A 22171-nucleotide genomic window follows, 5' to 3' on the forward strand; every position below is an offset into this window, starting at 1 on the left:
TCCTCATACTGGACTCTGGGTTCTCTACCACGTTAGTTCTTATATGTTAAAGACTGCATATATTGACCATTTGGAAGACCTTAATATAGCTAGTAGTTTATATCTCGTCAGTTTAGTTGTTTGCAATTTGTGATTACTAGATCAAAATAATGTAATTATATATTAATTGATGAAAACAGTTGCCTGTTCCGGACTGTATTAATATTACCAGGCTATATGTGTTAGTTTTTATGCAAATATTGTACCTATTTCTTTATTTCTGTTTCCCTGATCCCTTCCCTTTTTTATTTCTGTATCCCAGATCCTACCCTTATAATTTTGAAATAATAATAAAAATGTAATGTTTAAAAAAAAAAAAAAGACTGCATATATATTTGGGGATTCTCTCCTATACTTATTATTGCATATATGAATCTCTGTGCTGTTTGAGACTTTATATGAGACCTTGTTGATTATAATTCTTTTGTGAATAAATTCTATTTTACTTTTATCCTGTGCTACTGAGTTTCATGGGAAGGTCATTCCTAAGACCACCCCAGTTTATTGTGCCTAGTAGGCTTGCCTCCCTCCAAGAGTCTCAAGTGTCGGCAGCCGTGACAGTTTGCACAGACCTAAAAATGAATCTGGATCTGGAACAGGCTACTGGGGTACAGGTGCTTCAGGGTTTGACTGCCCGTTTGAAAGTAAAGGAAAATACCAAAGTTCAAGTTTTACAATGTTTACAGGATCTTTCCACACGTCTTGATAAACTTAAAATTCCTGTTACAAGTACATCAGGGGTTTCTGCTTCTCATTTACGTCTACCAACTCCCACCTCTTGTGATGGTAGTCCAAAAACATGTAGAGGATTTCTCAACCAATGTGAGATTCATTTTGAATTGTTACCTCAGAGTTTTACCACCCCTCGTGTCAAAGTGGCTTATATTATGTCATTATTGTCTGGTACTGCTCTTGAGTAGGCCTCTCCTTTATGGGAGAGAAATGATGCCTTAATATCTAATTACCAAGCTTTTGTTTGTACTTTTAAAAGGATATTTGACGAACCTGGAAGATTAGTAGCTGCATCTGTGGACATTTTACGAGTAAAGCAGGGAGCAGCTCCAGTTGGTCAGTATGTGGTTCGTTTTCAAACTATAGCCACAGAACTTAAGTGGAACAATGAGGCATTAAGAGCAGCATATTGGAATGGTCTCTCTGAGAGACTTAAAGATGAGCTGGTGACTCAGGATCTTCCTGAGAGTTTGGATGAGTTAATTTCATTGACTATTAAAATTGATCTGCGTATGCAAGAACGAGGGGTTCAGAGAAATCGCACTGAGTGTTTTAAAAATTCTCTTCCCCAGTCTCGCTCTGTTCATGGTACATCTGATGAGCCTATGCAAATTAATAAAGCCAAATTGTCTGAAGTGGAGAAGCAACATAGAAGGCGTTCTAATCTGTGTTTGTGTTGTGCATCCTCAGAACATTTTTTGGCTAAATGACCAATAAGGCTGGGAAACCGTCATCCCTAGTTGATGGAGGGGAAGTCAAACTAGGGGTACTCTATAAAGTTCCCCCCAAAAAAGATTGTTTAATTTCTGTGAGCATTCCTGACTTTGGTTCTTCATGTCAAGAGTTTTCTGCATTGCTAGATTCTGGAGCAGCTGGCAATTTTATTTCATTGTCTTTGGTTCAAAAGTTGAAAATTCCTGTTGTCAAATTAACCCGTTCTTTTCCCCTTTCTGCAGTAAATGGGACTAGAATTTCTCATGGATATGTTACACATCAAGCGAAGTCTGTGAAGTTGAGGGTAGGAGCTTTGCATGAAGAAAGTTTAGAGTTTTTGGTATTACCTATTTCTATGTATGATATAGTTCTTGGTTTACCATGGTTAATCGTCCCTGGGATTGTCCTATTGAACTTATCCCTGGTAAAATGCCACCTAAAGGTTGAGTATACCCTCTCTCTGTTCCTGAGACTCAAGCCATGTCGGAGTATGTGCGAGATAACCTACGAAAGGGGTTATCAGGCCTTCTTCATCTCCCGCTGGAGCGGGCTTCTCTTTTGTAAAGAAAAAAGATGGCGGTCTTCGTCCATGTATCGACCTTTAGAGGTCTAAATGAAATTACGGTAAAAAATAAATATCCTTTACCTCTCATTACGGAACTGTTTGATTGAGTTAAGGGTTCTCAACTATTTACTAAACTTGATCTAAAAGGAGCTTATAACTTGATCAGAGTTAAAGAGGGTGATGAGTGGAAAACCGTGTTTAATACGCGAGATGGCCATTATGAGAACCTCGTCATGCCTTTTGGTTTATGTAATGCTCCTACGGTGTTCCAGGAGTTTGTGAATTAAATTTTCCTAGATATACTTTACCAGTTTGTTATTGTTTATCTTGATGATATTTTGATTTTTTCCAGGAATTTTTCTGATCATCGTACCCATGTTAAAGAGGTATTGCGTCGTCTTCGAGCTAATAAGCTTTATGGTAAGATCTCTAAGTGTGTTTTTGGAGTTCCAGTTATACCCTTTTTGGGGTATATCATCTCCAGTTCTGAGCTTCAGATGGACCCTGAGAAGTTAAAGACTATTCAAGATTGGGTTTTGCCCACTTCGTTAAAGTCTATTCACAGATTTTTAGGCTTTGCCAATTATTACAGAAAGTTTATCAAAGCGTTTTCAATGATTGTAGCCCCAATTACTGCTATGACAAAAAAACGGGCTAATCCCAAAGTATGGTCCCCAGATGCATTGAATGCCTTTCAGACTCTTAAAGATGCATTTTCTGCGGCCCCCATTCTAGTTCAACCTGACGTTGAGAAACCATTTATGCTAGAAGTGGATGCTTCCACTTATGGAGTTGGGGCTATTTTATCTCAAGTGGCTGCAGATGGGAGAACAGTGTCTTGTGGATTCTTTTCATGAAAGTTTTCTAGTGCTGAGAGTAATTACTCCATCGGGGACCAAGAATTGTTAGCTATTAAGTTAGCTTTGGAGGAGTGGAGATATTTATTAGAAGGCGCAAAACACCCTGTTACTATTTTTACAGACCATAAAAATTTGTACTATTTGAAAACTGCCCATTGTCTGAACCCACGACAAGCTCGTTGGGTACTCTTCTTTTCTCGTTTTGATTTTGTCCTCAGATATCGTCCAGGTTCTTTGAATAAAAAGGCAGATGGTCTCTCACGCTCAATGTTGGAAGAGAAAGAACAAAATGAGGATCAAAGGAACCCTACAATAAACCCTCTGGCCTGTTCTTCAATTTCCATCTCTCCTGATCCTCCTCCTGGGAAGATATTTATGGCATCTGAGAAACGAGGTAATCTGCTTTCCTGGGCTCATAATTCTCATTTCTCTTGACATCCAGGAGTTCATAAAATTGACTCTTTTTTGCAATGTTCCTATTGGTGGTCTTCCATGAAAAAAGATGTCCAAGAGTTTATACGTTCTTGTTCTAAATGTGTGCAACATAAGTCCTCCCGGCAGTCTCCAGTTGGTCCTCTCCATCCACTATCCATTCCCACCCAGCCATGGACCCATCTTTCCATGGATTTTATTACAGATCTTCCCGAGTCTAGGGGGTGTACAGTTATTTGAGTAGTGGTTACCAAGATGGCTCATTTTTGTCCTTTGGCTCGAATTCCATCAGCCCGAAATTAGCACAAATATTTATCAAAGAGATATTTGAGGAATTTATATGAGACCTTGTTGATTATAATTCTTTTGTGAATAAATTCTATTTTACTTTTATCCTGTGCTACTGAGTTTCATGGAAAGGTCATTCCTAAGACCACCCCAGTTTATTGTGCCTAGTAGGCCTGCCTCCCTCCAGGAGTCTCAAGTGTCGGCAGCCGTGACATCCTGGGAATGTCGTTAATAAGCATTCACTTCCATAGAACCGTACTGCAAATGCTAAAGCAATACTTTCATTTTATTTCATGAAAAGCCTTTCTGAACAAGTCTGCACAATTAATTTGACTCTTATATTTTGTTTTACATTGTGAGGGTTTAAAATTGTCTCACTTTGCTCATATAATTGTGTGAAAATTAAGTGGCTATTGGTAATGGTAAATTGTACATTTTCAGGATGAAGTCAAAAGGTCAACAATGACAAAGTTGGCATTTATAATGTTGACAATGTTAAAATGTCAACAGGTAACGTGTCGACATTCTCACAATGTCAAGGTGAATTGTCAACATTGTCAGAATGTGGGCATTTAGGTTAGGTTGCGGTGGGTGGGTCAATCATTTGGTGAGTGTTATTACCGGCATTGTAAAGCAGGGGGCGGGTCTACGATGATGGGAATAGCGAATTGCCCCCTGGAGCACCTTATGGGGGGTGGCAGCGGCCATCCTGGGAGACTTGCCTACACTTACGGGGGCCGGGAGTGGTACCTGATTTTCAGGAGGCTCCTGACAGTCCCTGGAGAGTAGGCAAGTATGGGGAGGGTTAGGTTGCAGGTGGGAGGGTTAGGGTCAAGCTGTGGGGGGTTCTGGTTAAATTACAGGTGTTAGGGTTAGGCTGCAGGGGGGTTATGGGTAGTTTACAGGTGGGAGGGTTAAGGTTAGGAAGCAGGGGGGATGGTTATGGTTAGGTCACAGGTGTGAGGGTTAGGCTAGCAGGGAAGAGGGGTAGAGTTAGGCATTAGTGGTAGGATTAGAATCAGGGATAGGGGAGAAATACTCACCAGAACACAGGAGGATCACACCTCTGACCTGGAATCACAGTCACATGACCACCGGTACCCAGAATGTCGCACAGAACTCGCTGCAGCCGTCGGGAGCAGGTAAGTCACCGCTGGGCCACCAGGGACTATATGTCTACATTCTAACATGTCAACATTTCATTAGTGTCTACATGATGAATGTCGACATGGGTAACAGCAATATTATGACCATATCGACATGATGTCGACATTCTGACTGTTGACATATCATCCCACACCCATTAATTTCCTTATTATTACTTATTTGGAGTTATATGAATCTTTTTTGGACTTTCCACTGTGCATACTACAGTAGTAGACCTTACTAGTATTCTGTTGCATAATCCTAAATTGGGATTAAATACATTTTACAAAGTCGAAGAGTGAGCATGTAATGAGGAGGTGGGGGGGAGGGGTACCTCCATTGTGTCTACAGGTGACTGGGATGAAGTTATGCCCCTGTGTGCAGCTCACATTGATAACCTTTTATCAAAGCTGAAGAGCCATATTTATTATGATAACTCATTACAAACTGAAAATATATAAAGCAGATAATTGCACTGAGATTGGAACTCTGGTTTTTATGTTCCATATTTATTAGTTGGTCTCATGAGTGCATTCATTGTATGTAATATTATATCTCATTATAGGCTTACATAGTTATCATTCCTTAGTAGTTTAAACAAGCAAATAGCAATCAAATGGTCAAGCATGGCTTCCTAAACACTTATGGGTACAACATAATTGGTGCTTCAGTGGAGTTTCCAAGAACACATAATAGCTGTATACCCAGAGAACACAGTATCAGAAGAGATATTTACACTCAGCCCCAGAGCATCTGCCTCTCTACTTACGGACAGAGCAGAAATAGAATTTTCTTGCTAAATAGGATTTATGGATATTTTATACACAAAACATCACACAAACTGTAAAAGGAGGGTATGGAAAGAAAAATATCACAAACACTTTGAACAAGAAAAAAGGGGCATCTCCCCCAATATCCTTAGTAATCCCTTAGGGTGCAACCCGCATCAGAGGTGGCACTCACGCTGCCTTACCTTAGCAGAGGAAATTTCAATGGCATCCTCTCCTCCTGGGACTGGGAGTATGGTGCTAGACTGTGACATCATGGCCAAGCACCACACTCTCCAAATAACACAGACAGGGGCGTATCTACCCATTGGCCAGGATGGCACTCGCCAGGGGCGCCGGCCAAAGTGGGGGCACCATCCGGCAGTGCCACCAGCAGCCAAATAGGTGGACTACCCCAGGGGCTTGAAGTAGCCCGCTAGTCCCCTCTGCCCCACAAGTGTAGGGCAGACCGCAGTGAGAGTGGTCTGCCCTACACAGTTCTGTTTGTTATAGCAGCCAGCCAATGAGAGTCAGACAGACTCTCATTGGCTAGAGGGGACTACTACTGGGGGCACTGCATAGAGAGGACTACTACTTGGGGCACTTCCTGAAATTACGGGGGGTGCCAGTCCATTACCTTGCCATGGGCGATCGGATCCCTAGATACACCCCTGAACACAGACATGGGAAAGCAGAAGCCAGAGCAGCTTCACATGTAAAAATTTTTTTTTAAAAAGGATCCTTCCAGTGCCCAAGAAAACCTTGTTCTTACAGTAAAACCAGATTGTGGTACAACATAAGGGTGTATGGGAGGGCCCAAGGACAATTCCATTGCATAACACTTTTCATTATGGGCTTGGCCAAGATTGTGTGTGTTTGTTGTACTGTACTTTACTGAGACATTCATGTTCTTTTGTGTCTTGCAATTCCATCCATCACCAGCTTCTCTTTCAGGCATACTGTATAGACGCCATTTCCTGCAGCTTCTCCACAAATACAAAGTAATATCATCAAATCACATAATTATACAAATTTTTTTTTATAATCATACTTTATACTAATTCTAAAGTCCTGCAACCTTAACAGCTCTAAACTCCTTTTGTTATAATATGCTATTGTAGTTGTGCCTTTACATCCTCCAGCACTGTTCTTCCTTCTATCTGATTTTGACATATGAACTATACTGCTCCTATATCTCACACTCATTACTACTACTACTGACTTTTCCCTCCCCCCCCAACTGCCTCATCTACACTATCAGCCGTATTCAATTAGATTCGCCCGAGCGATATTTTTTCGCCTCCCGGACTTTCCGCCTACTTCGCCTGTTTTGTAGGTGGAAAAGTATCGCGCACGTCCCCGCGTATCCCCGTATTCAATTTGAAAGTAGGCAAAAACAGCACCCAGCGAAACTGAAACAGACGGAAAGTACTGTCTGATTTGGGGAAATCAGCCTGACACCCCCCAAAAGATACACGATATTCTGTAAGTTAAATGTTGGCCTTTTCTTCACCGGGAATCACAGTCACTGTAGAGATGTACTAAGATCTGGGAAGTAATAAATTGGAGAGTGATAAACTACCAGCCAATCAGCTCCTAACTGTTACGTTATGGGCTGTTTGAAAAATGACAGTTAGGAGCTGATTGGTTGGTGGTTTATCACTCTCCACTTTATCCCTTTCCAGAGCTTCGTACATCTGCCCAACAGTGTATGTCCGCAATATCTGTTGGGTGTCAGGCTGCCAGATAAAATGTCTGTCCGTCTGTCAGGCATTTTATCTGGCATTGTATGCCCAGCATTAGGAATGAAGTGACTGCATCACTCCTCTTTCGGGACTTCTGTGCATGCCTGGTCTGCTGACTACTCATGTGCAGCGGGCATTGCTGGGGAGGATTCCGGGCTAACACCATATTCAGATGGTGTAAGCTGCGGGAACCAAACCGTTGAATGCTTCATATTGTGGAACTTGGTAAAATAACTCTGCAGCCCCTGACATAAATGGACCAAACACACTATATGGGGGTATATAGTGTGTTTGGTCCACTTATGTGGTTACCTTGACAAAGGTCCATGTACCGGACTGAAACGTCGATGTGGTCTCTGTTTATTCTCTATGTGATATAATACAATAAATGAATACTGCATGAAGACTGGTGAGTGTACCTCTGGGTACTACATATATATATGTTTGTATGCATGTATGTATGGGTTCAGTACAGCCGCTGGTTTGAATCCCGACTCTGGAAGGCCGACTATTGAAAATCCAGACGCCGGCTGGTAAGTACCGACGCCAGCGTCCCGACCGACATGGTATCCTAACAACCTCTCTCCCCAGTACCTAACCCTAACCCTCCCCCTAGTGCAGTGATTTTCAACCTTTTTCAACTCGAGGCACACTACACAAGATTTTAAAACAGCTTCTGTCGATACAGCGTGCGTGACCAATGAAAAAACATACACATTGGCTCCCACACAAAAAAATATACAGACATTGGCCTCCTCAGGAATAAAACACACACATTGGCCTCCTCAGGAATAAAACTCATTACATCGGCCTCCTCAGGAGTAAAACACACTACATTGGCCTCCTCAGGAATAAAACACACTACATTGGCCTCCTCAGGAATAAAACACACTACATTGGCCTCCTCAGGAATAAAATACACTGCATTGGCCTCCTCAGGAATAAAACACACTTCATTGGCCTCCTCAGGAATAAAACACACTACATTGGCCTCCTCAGGAATAAAACACACTACATTGGCCTCCTCAGGAATAAAACTCACAACATTGGCCTCCTCGGGAATAAATTCACTACATTGGCCTCCTCAGGAATAAAACTCAATACATTAGCCTCCTCAAAAATAAAAGTTACTGCATTAGCCTCCTCAAAAATAAAAGTTACTGCATTAGCCTCCTCAGGAATAAAACTCACTACATTGGCCTCCTCAGGAATAAAACTCATTACATTAGCCTCCTTGGGATTAAAACACATTACAGTGCAAGTGCGCTGAGCTGAATGCCACCACACTTGACAGCCGTTCACAGTACACTAGTGTGCCACGGCACAGTGGTTAAAAAAGACTGCCCTAGTGCCTAACCCTAATCCCTAACCATGCTACCTATCTTTGGGATGCCGGCGGTCCATACTGAACTTATCCATGTATTATATATAATTTTATTAGTATGAATAAGTGAGGTTTACACAGCTTTAAATATTGGTCAGTATAGATTAATGTGTGTCTTTGTGTTATTTAAGAGAACAACCAAATCACACTTTTCCACAGGACGAAGGCAGATGGTCCATCATTTGATTTTACACTAAAGGCGCACATCCACTGCGCGATATTAATGAGCGATTGCATGATTACAACATCATAATCATGCAATCGCTCATTAATCGTGCACAAAGCGTGCACTATAATGTCGGAAACGACCAGCGATGCGCGCTCCCACTGGTCGTTTCCGACATCAATCATCACCCGAACATGCCGGTCAATTTGCCGATAATGACAGATTGACCATGTTCGGGGATGAGGGATGGTGCCTACACTGAACGACCTATCGTTCAGTGTAGGCACTGCAGGGGATGGGGAACGACGGTACGATAACGATGTCGTAATCGTACTGTCTTTCCATAGTCGCCTAGTGGATGTGCGGCTTTACAGCAAAGCATTTCTAATAGGGATGGGTGTAATTAAAAAAAGTCCATTATTGTTCAGCCTTCAGTGGACCATAACCTAATGTGTGATTACCTCCTCTCCAGGTGAGGGCCTTAAAATCTAAAAGTAAAGTCACGTACTCACTGGACGATAAATTGGACGATATGAACAATAATAACGTTATCGTTCATTGCCTTCAATATCGTCCAGTGTGTATGCAAGATATCGTTAACAATGCACACTCCTACAGATCATTAACGATGTCTTTCATCGCCCGAACATGCAGGGCATATCGTCAGGTTGTGCATGTTCGGGGATGAGGGAGGGTACCCTCACTGAACGATATCATTAACGATATATTATATACTTATACTGTATGTATATATATATATATAATTAAATACATACACATATTTTAGATATATGTACACACACGTAAGAAACATATATATATATATATATATATATATATATATATATATATAAAACAATAGGAGACCGGCACTCAGATAAACGACAACACCAGCTTGCCCGGGTTCCCCTCCAGAGGGACACTCGTATATAGCAGGGAAAAACTCTGGGGCTTCACAGTGTAAAAATCACAGCAGACTGCAACAGGTAGTAGTCAACATTTCAGAGCTTTAAGCTCTTTTATCAAGACAATATCACTGTCTTGATAAAAGAGCTTAAAGCTCTGAAACGTTGACTACTACCTGTTGCAGTCTGCTGTGATTTTTACACTGTGAAGCCCCGGAGTTCCGTCCGCTTTTTCCCTGCTATATATATATATATATATATATATATATATATATATAAATATACATACACACACATATATATATATATATATATACACACACATATCTAAGTACTTGCAAGGGGGTTCCAACCTCAGCACCTACCTGCAGGTTGGTGCTGCTATGAACATCGGACGGGGATGCTCCTGTGATCAGGTGGAAGCACTGGTGTGATCAGGATGGGGAGGGAGGGGGAGCGGTCACCCATGGGGGGAGGGGGGGCACCGCGGGGGTCCTCTTGTGATCGCAGGGGAGGGGAGTTGGTGCTCTTTTGATCGCATGAGGGGGCACCTGTGATCATGTGCAGAGCGCAGAGGAACAGTAGCTCCGCCTCCAGTTGACTATGCTTTACAGACACTAGAGCCCACCTCTGCCTCTTGCCATTTTTTTACATTTGCACTATGTGGCGGCCATTTTGGGGGAGATTTTTCTATGTGGTGTGAAGAGAGACATACTCGCCGGCATCTCAGCAGCCGGACCGGCCCATCTTTGCATCGGCCCTTCTGGCATTTGCCAGAACTGCCAGATGGCCAGTCCGGCCCTGCGGGCCTATGTCTCTTTTCTTCTACTCCTCCCTCATTCAGCAACTACATTATTTTCTCCTCTACCACAAGTTTTCACCTTTTTTCTCCATCCATAGTCCCCTCTACCTTCTCCCCTTCCTTCCCCTCCTCTGTCTCTCTTCATCACATAAAACTATCCACTGCATCTTCCACAACTCCAGTATTATTCCACCATGGTCCTGCTGCTCCCTCTCTTTTCTCCAAGTTATCTGTCCTCTTCTCCCCCCCACACCAGACTAAACCTCCACCTTACCCACCACCTGCTGTCACCCTTCCTCATTCAGAAGCCAGCCACATACCCCCACACTCCTTATCCCCCTGCTCTAGATCAATATCACCTCCTCACTACATCAACCCTAATAATCCCATTCTCCTCTCGCTTCTTAACTCTGTCTCTCTCTCCTGTTCCCTCTGGAAAGCCAGTTCTGTCTATAATAAACTGGTCCCCGTTCATGAGCACTTCATCTGCAATGCCTTGATTCTTCTTGCCATCACAAACCCTGGATTTACCCATCTGACACCACTGCTCCTGCAGCTATCTCCTTTGGGGGCCTCACATTCTCTCACACACACTGGCCTGGAGGTTCCCATGGTGGTGGTCTTTAGGTCCTTCTATCCTTGGGTCACTCCTACCAACTCTTACCTTCTGAACCCTCCATCTCATTCTTTCCATTCTACACTCATGACTTTTGTCTCTTCCCACTTCTTCGAGTAGCTGCCTTTTTTCGTCTCCCTGGCCTTCGCTCAAAATTCCTCCATCACTTGGTTTCCTGGCTCTTAATCTTCAAATGGGCTCTCAAGACCCATTTTTTTGTCAATGCTTTCCAGTGCTCATCCTAACCCACTACTATTTGCTCCTTCCTCACTATCTAGCCCATCTGTGTCACCCCTGTTTGCCTTACCCTCCCCTTTAGAATGTAAGCTTTCGCGAGCATGGTCCTCTTCCCTCACGTGCTACTTCTTGCCTTACTTTTACTTTCATTTACAATGGCACCTAAAACTTGGTTACTGACAACCTGCTGCTTATTTAAGTGTTATGCAGAATTGTTTATAAATCATGTACTTGTCCTGCATTCTGTACTGCTAATAACTGTTGTCTTGTGTGCTCATTTGTTTCTGTACTTTGTAAGGCGCTGCAAAACCCTTGTGGCGCATATAAATAAAGGATAATAATAATTAATAATTATCGACTTCGGCTAGGTTGTTACTCTGCCATGAATTCTGAGACCTGTGGTTTGCTTTTTGGATTCAATTTTCACTTTAAAAATCTCATTGGGATTTTGGAAGCTTGTTTTTAAATAGTTTTCCATGTCTCCAATTTGTTATTTTTATACTTCTATAAGTACTGTAATCAGTCAATCAATCCTTTACCTAGCTTCCACTAAATACTCCACCTCCATTTACCTGTGCTGGACTTGGGCCTCTGAAATAGTTATTGATTAATGAAAACTTTGTATAGCATTGTATAGTTTATATTCAACTGTCATCCTGTCTGCCACTGCAGTGCCACTATGTTTCATAAATGTGCTATATTATTTTTTAAACAGCCATGTGTTTGTGCCAGCCAACTTGCTTTGGCCAATATGGGTGGAAACAATATTGTGAGCTGTGAGGTGGTCAAAAGTGACTGGAAATGTTATTGATGTCAATAATACTGTAAGAACAAAAACAGGCCCAAATTACATGCTTTTAGCTGTTTTAAAGAAATTCCAAACCAAAACCAAAACAGGGTGGTTTTTAGAAAACCAAAACACGAGGGTCCGTGCACATCACTACTTTCAGCTGGATAATACACCCTGCCACATACCTCCAAGCTGTCCCAATTCCAGCGGGACAGTCCCGTTCTTTGGGAACTGTCCCACCCATGGACTGTAGTGTCCCGCGGGTGGTCTGGAGGTTGAGGACACTCGGGCACCGCCACAGCTCTGCTCTGCTAAGCAGAGATCATGTGTGCAGCATCTATTTAGTGCAGGGAGAGGGCTGGGGGAAGCCCAGCATCTGACGGAGTACTGGGCTCGTCCCTAGCATGATGTAAAATGAGGGCGTAACTTGTGGACACGCACCCCAAAAGCATCAGCCAGGGTGCGTGGCCTCTTTGGGAGGTATGCTGCCACACTGCAAAAATTGTTTAGGAATGATTTAAGGAATATGACAAAGAGTTCAATGTGTTGACTTGGCTCCAAATCCCCCAGATCTCAATCTGAGAGAACGTATGTGGGATGTGCTGGAAAAATAATACAGAATCATGGAGGCCCATATATATAAGAGGGCTGATTGAAAAGTAATGAGACTGCCTCTGTTTTTCTGTCCCATATGTAAATGTGGCAACGCTATGCTGGTTATTGTGAAGCTCATACATCGATGTGTCTGAACCTGCGGTTGGACTGCCGTAGTCTTCTTTGTTTGGTCACAGCGAGTGGAAGATCTTCGTACGCTATGTCATGGCAAAGGAGGAAGATGTGTTTGTGAGATTACGTCAGAGATGTGTGATTGAATTTTGTGTTAAACTTGGAAAAAGCAGCCATGAAACTCATGAAATGTTGCGGCAAGCATACGGTGGAGAAACAATTAGCTGTGCTGCAGTATTTCGGTGGTGGAAACACTTCAGAGAGGGTAATACACGAGTGACTGACGAAATGCGTTCTGGGAGACCATCCCCCGCGGTAACAGGTGTCAACATTGCTAAAGCTTCGGAGATGTTACAAAAATGACAGAAGGTTAATTTTACGCAAACTTTCAGCTTCACTGGGCATCTCATTTGAACAGGTTCAGCATATTTTGACAAAGGAACTGAAAATGCATTACGTGTGTGCCAGGTGGGTACCCAGAAATCTCACAGAAAAGCAGATGCGACGAGTTGTATCATGCAAGAACACTGGCCCTGATTCAGAGACGGATGCTCTGAAAGAGTGCTCGCTCTGAATCTGGCCATTTTTTTTTTCTTTTGTGTGGCCTCCTGGCCGCTCGTATAGTTGTGGGTGACCACCCACAGCTATTGCGAGCGGCCACGATGATAGTCGCAATGGTCAAGACCATCGCGACCATCGGGTTTGCAATGAGACCCTTGTGGTAGTGTCTCGTGGCCACAAGCCCCAGGGAGCTACTGGCTCTAATAGAGACCCGGAAGCTCTCCCACTGACATCACTGGTGATGTCAGTGGGACCGCCCACAAATGGGGTGAGCTGTCAATCAACATCGACAGCCACCCCTTTTATAGTGAGCCACGGAGCGAGAAAATTTCTCTCTCGGTCCGGGGCTTGCGCACTCTTGCAAGCGGGTCTCAAGTGCTTGCGAGCGGGTCTGAATCAGGCCCACTGTTCGAATGTCGGAGAGGATACCAGATTTCCTAACATCGATTGTGACGTGTGACGAATCGTGGAGTTCTCATTATAATCCAGAATCCAAACAACAGTCCAGTGTATGGAAACACACAAATTCGCCTCCGCCAGAAAAAATTCCATGTGATTCCTTTGTTGTATAAAGTCATGCTTCTGCTGTTCTTTGATGCGCACAGTGTGATCCTACAGCACTGGGTTCCCCGTGGACAGACAATTAATGGTGACTACTATGCAAAGTCATGAAACCTATTTGCGTGGAGCCATGAGGAAGAAAAGACCACATTTGGTGAAGAAACAGTGTTATTTACTCCAAGGCAATGCATGACGACGTTGCTGCTGTTGCATTGGCAGCACTGACTGAAGTTAATGGGACAGCACCAGAACACCCTCCTAAGCCCAGACTTAGCGCCCAGTGATTGCTGGGCATTCCCAACCCTGAAAAATAACTGCATGGAAAGAAGCTCTCAACAGATGATGGAGTGTAAAATGCCACAGCTGCAACATTAAAAGTAATGCCAACTACTCGTCTTTGAATCGTTGTTGAAACGCTGCAAAAAAATGTATTGACTGTGAAGGACGCTACTTTGAAAAAGAAAAATGTTCAGATCCTGTGTAGTCATCTGATTCTGAATAAAAAAATTTGTCTCACTACTTTGCAATCAGCCCTCATATATATATATATATATATATATATATATATATATATATATATACATATATATATACAGAATAAAAAATACAGAATAAAAATATATTAAAATACCCAAAGTGTACACAACACATACTGAATGTACAAAAAAGCATCAGTTAATGCAGCAATAAAGCTACTTCAATGATCAGTCCCAGATGTCAACACAAAGAGTAAATCTCCCTTTCTTTTCCCAGAGAATGAAATTATTGAGTCCTTTCTTGGTCTTTCAATGATTTTGTAGATGTCATAGATCCCGTTTTCAGGGTTTGCAATGATTCCTTGTAATGTTGCTGAAAAATACCCTTCCACCAAGAATACACCCAAAAAAGGCCCAACGGCCACTATCAGTAGTTAAACACTTCAATCGGAATAAAATAGAACAATGTTTATTCAATAAAATCAGTGAATATGATGAGCTTACATCAAACACTAGTCAAAATATGATGGAGACCCCATCATATTTTGACTACTGTTTGATGTAAGCTCATCATATTCACTGATTTTATTGAATAAACATTATGGAAGAGTATTTGTGGGAGGCACATATAGAAACCGTTGTAATTCCTACACCGTTCACCTGATTTGGATGTAATTACCCTCAAATTAAATCTGAAAGTCTGCAGTTAAAGCACATCTTGTTTGTTTCATTTCAAAGCCATTGTGGTGGTGAATAGAGGCCAAAATATGAAAATTCTGTCAATGTCCCAATATTTATGCACCTGACTGTATATATATATATATATATATATATATATATATATATGTGTATATACATATGAGAGCTGATTGCAAAGTAGTGAGACTAATTTGCTGAGAGTGCCGGATTATTGTACTTATATATATATATATATATATATATATATATATATATATATATATATAGTACCAGTCAAAAGTTTGGACACACCTTCTCATTCAATGGTTTTTGTTTACTTAAATTAATTTCAACATAGTAGATTAATACTGAAGACATCAAAACTATGAAAGAACACATGGGATTGTGTTGTAAACAAGAAAGTGTTAAACAAATCAAAATATGTTTTATATTTTAGATTCCTCAAAGTAGCTCCCTTTTGCTTGGATGACAGCTTTGCACACTCTTGGCATTCTCTCAATCAGCTTCATGAGGTAGTCTCCTGGAATGGTTTTGAATTAACAGGTGTGCCTTGTCAAGAGTCAATCTGTGGAATTACTTGCCTTCTTAATGTGTTTGAGACCATAAGTTGTGTTGTGCAGAGGTAGGGTTAGTACACAGTGGACACCACTATTTGACTACTGTTGTAATCCATATTATGGCACCAACCACTCAACTCAGTAAAGAGAAATGACAGTCCATCATTACTTTAAGACAAGAAGGTCAGTCGATACGGAAAATTTAAAGAACTTCAAATGTATCCTCAAGTGCAGTTGCAAAAACCATCAAACGCTATGATGAAACTGGCTCTCATGAGGACCGCCCCAGGAAAGGAAGACCAGGAGTTACCTCTGCTGCAGAGGATAAGTTCATTAGAGTTACCAGCCTCAGAAACCGCTACTTAACAGCACCTCAGATTAGAGACCACATTATGGGCTCTATTTACTACAATCCGCCTTTGTAATGCAGATTGTAGTGTGATATTACCGACTGAATTCGCATTGCGAATTCAGGCAATATCACAGGGATTTACTACAAATCCCTTGCAGGGACAGAGCTTGCGATAAAGCTCGGTCCCTGCGAATCCCCTCCGCACACTTATCATGGTATTTCCACAAAATATACAGTGACAAGTGCCGACGCATGCGCTGACCGCCCGTTGCTAAGCCCCGCCCCCGTCGATAAGCCCCACTCCCGCAATCGCACCCGTGCGCCCCACAACCCCCCCTCCCTTAATTACACTTACCTGCAGTTATCAGTGCTCCGGTGATGTCCTCCGTGGCTCCGGTCAGCTGACATCCCATTCTACACTGGGACCTGGTCAGGTGACGACCGGGCACCAGTGCAGGCTGGGAGACCAGCTGACCGGAGGGGAGACATCACCAGAATCCCGACCACCGGTCCCTGGACTCAGGTAAGTTTTTTTTTTTTACTATTTTTTTTTTTAGCAGGGATCAGCGTGTGGTCTGTTCAGTCCACACAGCTGATCACTGGGGCCGGCTCCGGGCTCTAATATGCCCGTTAGAGCAGAGCAGGAGTCCGGTAACCGGGGGAGACCCTGGATAACGCTACCTCCAGGTGGCGTTATTATCAAAGGTTTTTCCCCGGTATTTTTTCACAATTTATTTTTAGTAACTTTGGCCAGATCACATTTCCCATTACAATTATGGGAAATGCGATCTGCTTACTAAAAATAAGTGATAATTAGGGCTTGGAGTACAATTTTACGTGATACTAAATTTTACGAATTTTACGTGATATAGGTGATACGAAAATAATGTGCAAAGGGTGTGAAAACACCCTTTTTCACTTTATTTTAGTAAAAATTATGTTAATAAATAGAGCCCAAAGTCTTCACAGAGTTCAAGTAGCAGACAAATTTCAACATCAACTGTTCAGAGGAGACTGCGTGAATCAGGCCTTCATGGTCATATTGCTGCGAAGAAGCCACTACTGAGGATGACCAACAAGAAGAAGAGAATTGTTTGGGCCAAGAAACACAAGGAATGGACATTAGACCATTGGAAATCTGTACTTTGGTCTGATGAATCCAAATTTGAGATTTTTGGTTCCAACCGCTGTGTCTTTGTGAGACGCAGAGAAGGTGAGCGGATGGTTTCTGCATGTGTGGTTCCCACTGTGAAGCATGGAGGAGGAGGTGTGATGGTGTGGGGGTGCTTTGCTAGTGACACTGTTGGTGATTTGTTCAAAATTCAAAGCACACTTAACCAGCATGGCTACCACAGCATTCTACAGCGCCATGGCAACCCATCTGGTTTGCGCTTACTGGGACCATCATTTGTTTTTAAACAAGACAATGACCCCAAACACACTTCCAGGCTATGTAAGGGCTACTTGACCAAGAATGAAAGTGATGGAGTGCTGCGTCAGATGACCTGGCATCCACAATCACCCGACCTAAACCCAAATGAGCTGGTTTGGGATGAGTTGGACCGCAGAGTGAAGGAAAAGTAGCCTACCAGTGCTCAGTACCTCTGGGAACTCCTTCAAGACTGTTGGAAAACCATTCTAGGAGACTACCTCTATTATGTTGAAAATAATTTAAATAAACAAAAGCCATTGAACGAGAAGGTGTGTCCAAACTTTTGACTGGTACTGTATATATATATATATATATATATATATATATATATATATATATACTTCCCGATGGTGTTGCACTCCTGGACAACATCACTCACTCAGACAGCGGCATCTTACAGCCGTAAGATGCCGCCAGGAGTGCCACACCATCGGGAAGTATATAGCAGTTTTATGCATTTGTGTGGGCACCTGGCCTATTACGATATATATATATATATATATATATATATATATATAAACTAATAAAAAGTAAGACATTCATAATACAAAGCAATAACTCTCTTGCCATAAAATTGCATGCCAGTTCTCGAAATATACTTTCAGTAGATTGTTCAAGTTCTGTCTTTTGAAGTTAGATTTTCTGCTGTATTTTAAAAATATACACATTGAAAGCTTTGGCTCCCCCAGGTGTCCACTCTATGAATAGCTGGAGCATATCATACTACAATTCTCCCTTTTTATAAAGCTAGTTTAATACAAAAGGCCAAATGTAATAGGGTGAGAGTTTAGAAAATGTGAGAGTTTAGCAGTAAACTCTCCCACTTTTTAAACTCGGCCGATGTAATAGAGTCCGAGAATATGTTTTTATATTAAAAAAACTCTCACGATTAAACTCTCATCCAGATGTTTTCCCATTTTAAAGATAAAACTCGTCCAATTATTATTATCATTTATTTATATGGCGCCACAAATGTTCCGCAGCGCCTTACAAAGTACATAAACAAGTTGTAGACAAGCGACTTACAGAACAATACTCTACAGGACCAGGACATGGATAATATACATAGGCAAACGCCGGGGGGGGGGGGGGGGGGGGTTCCGTCTGCCCCAGCCCACACCATGACCACAATAGAAATAGTAATATAATAGATTGTTACTAGTGCTGCATGTTCTCAGCCAGTAATAAATAACCTGTTCACCAACTAGAAGATCTGGAAAACATGCACTGTTAGAGATGCACTGCTATAGAGTCAATAATTACATATACAGTATTCCAGGGCAGTTTTAGGTTCTTCTGCTGCTCCTCCAGGCTCCCGGACTTGCTCCAATAGTCTGGAATGGTGCCCACATCTAAAATAAATACGTTCAGCTCAGGCAGGATGGCCTACTGACGCATCTAATGGCTTACTGTGATCACTGGTCCTGTATATGCTGGAATTAGTACACACAATACACTTTGTATGACGATTATTAAAGCTGGTTAAGTACTAATTCTGCCCTCTTCATTGACAGGCCACACTCGCTCTATAATTAAGTATTTGGAAACCCCCCCCTCTGAAAATCCTGCGTTTGCCACTGATATATATTGCTACATTAGCGACCATAACACCCAGATAAGCAACAGAGCATAAGCAACCAAGTGTTGTAAGAGCTTACATTCTAAAAGGCTAAACTCTCACATATTTTAAACTCTCACCCTATTACATTTGGCCCAAAGTGTGAATATGGTGTTATAAAGAGGGTGTCATAGATTGAAATAAATCAATTTTAAAGAAATGTAATGCCATTAATATAGCTGGCAAGCAAGGGTGCTTTTATAAAGAGTTGTTAAAAAAGAGCACTGTAAATGAAAGAAGCAAAGCAGCCAAATCAACCAAACACACAACATACACCAACACCATTACTGATATTGAACGGTATGTATATCCTTAATAAAAATGTAAATACTTTTTGGAACATCCTCTAGATTTTTTTTTTAAATAAAATGTAATTCCCAAATAATACCCTGTAATAGAGGAGCCTTAACAATTTTTTGCTGGTGACCTAAATTATGACTGTGTAATGTGTATGAGTTTCACAATTCCTTATACATGGCGCAGTTATCATTTATTATGGACCTCCTTTGAATTACTTTACAGGTGCCTGCAAATTAAGGAGCTGATTCAGACCCGCTCGCTATGATGCGAAAGCTCGTAGCTGGCCAATAGTCGCTTTCTGCGCATGCGTACACATCGCAATGCGCGTGCTCGAACCAGTGCAAGAGATTGGTTTGCGTTCGCTCACTGCGCAGAGTGAGTGACAGGAGAAGCCGTTTGTGGGTGGTGACAGGGGCTGGCCACTGGAAACGGGGGAGTGGAGGTGCGAACGCAGGCATGTCTGAGTGTTTCAACGGCGTTTCAAAGGCGTGCATAATTAAAAGGCAGCGTCATAGTACACGTCATTTGGTGGGATTTCACTCTGAAGTGATCGCAGTGCTTGCAGCAGGGTATAGTCAACCTCAAGCGCTGTGATCCCATTTGATGGTGCTCTTTGTACCAATGGTTCATGCACTTCCAGGAGATGACGTGCGCAAGTGGGCGTCTTAAGAATGGCTGGTGGGCATCTGCATACACTAAGTGATTGCACGTCAAGACATAGTGGGCCTGCTAATGCCTTGCCGTGCAATCGCCTGCCTTGCTAGGCGTACGCTTGATTTGCATATGCAGGGAGCTGAATGAGCTCCTAAGTACCATATACTAATGTTAAAACATACAATTTCCATAATAATGCATAATAGAGCAATATGCTTAGTATTACAGCCTCACATTGGAGTTTGTATGTTTACATGGTTCCTTTATGTTTCCCTGGTTTCTTCCTACAGGCCGAAAACAAACAGGTAGATTAATTGGCTTCTGACAATGTTAACCCTAGTGCAGTGGTTCCCAAACTGGGTGCTGTGGCACCCTGGGGTGCCTCAGGGCACTTGCAGGGGTGCTTTGGTGGTCCAGTACCAAATAAAATGATTTTTAGTCAGTGTGATAGGCAAAACCAGTGCTAATAACAAAAAGAAGTGCAGACCTGTCAACCACCACATAACTGAACCTAAGGGTAATATATAAGTTTACTTCATCATTTTTGCTGAATTTCTCATTAAGAAACTTTTGGCCCGTGGGTGCCATGGAAAAAATGCTGATACTCTAGGGCGCCGTGATTCTAAAAAGTTTGGGAACCACTGCCCTAGTGTATGTGTTTGTGTCATAAATAATTTAGATTGCTAGCCTCCCAGAGGCAGGGATTGAGATAAATGATTAAACATACTCTGTAATGTGCAGTGGCGTAACTAGGGTCTTTGGAGCCCAGAGCAAGTTGAAGAACGCCCCCCCGCACACACACACACACACACACACACATATACGCAGGCAAAAATATGGGTTTGGTCACATACCGAAGGGGCATGGACACTGAAAATGGGGTGTGCCAACATGACACACCACCCATTTCTCATCACTCTGGGAATATTCCTTTCCATTCTATATGCACCTTACCTATACAGTAGTTTCTCACAATGTGGAACCTTTGAAGAAATGTATCCTCCCTGGGAAGATGGCATCTTCAGTTGGTATTCACTATTTATGTAGGTCACATCATCCGGAAGATGCCTGTTTGTGTAGGAATATTATGATGATACAACAGCGGTTCAACCAGACTCTGTCCCCCTGTGTAACTTCCTTCCCCCTGCATCGTCTCGTTCTACACAATCTTCCCCTGCGTCGTCTCTCAGCAAAACATCACCTCCCCCCTGCGTCATCTCTCACCACGCCATGGCCCCCCCCTTCGTCGTTTCTCAGCACACGATCACCACCCCCTGCGTTGTCTCTCATCCACACCATCGCCTCCTCCCTGCGTTGTCTCTCAGCACACCATTGCCTTCCCCCCTGCTTCGTCTCCCAGCCACACCATCGCCTCCCCCCCTGCATTGTCTCTCAGCCACACCATTGCCTTCCCCCCTGCGTTGTCTCTCAGCCACACCATTGCCTTCCCCCCTGCGTTGTCTCTCAGCACACCATTGCCTTCCCCATCTGCATCATCTCTCAGCACACCATTGCCTCCCCCCACGTCATCTCTCAACCACACCATCGCCTCCCCCCGCATTGTCTCTCAGCCACACCATCGCCTTCCCCCCTGTGTCATCTCTCAGCCGCACCATTGCCTCCCCCTGCGTCATCTCTCAGCCACACCATCGCCTCCCCTCCATGTTGTCTCTCAGCACACCATCCCCTCCCCCCTGTGTCGTCTCTCAGCATACCATCCGATACACACACACACACACACACACTGACACAGATACAAACTGACACATACACACACACTGACAGATACACACACCTGTTTCACACAAATGTAGAGTATTACACAGCCACAGGAAGCGGCTGAGCTATAATACCGTACAACTAATATTCTAATGCCTGCAAGAGGCGTCTGAGGGAAAATGACGCCTCCAGTTGGCATCACAGATCCCAGTGCTCATCAGATCAACATCGCCACTATTGTTCGCAATGTTTTTCTGAGTAAGCTGAAGCTTACTTAGAGTGGCCACCTCCTGCTGCTTGAGAGGCCAGGAAATCTTAACACCGCTGA

This window comes from Taudactylus pleione, unplaced genomic scaffold, assembly GCF_031769625.1.
Source record: "Taudactylus pleione unplaced genomic scaffold, aTauple2 ptg000129l, whole genome shotgun sequence".
Classification (NCBI taxonomy): domain Eukaryota; kingdom Metazoa; phylum Chordata; class Amphibia; order Anura; family Myobatrachidae; genus Taudactylus; species Taudactylus pleione.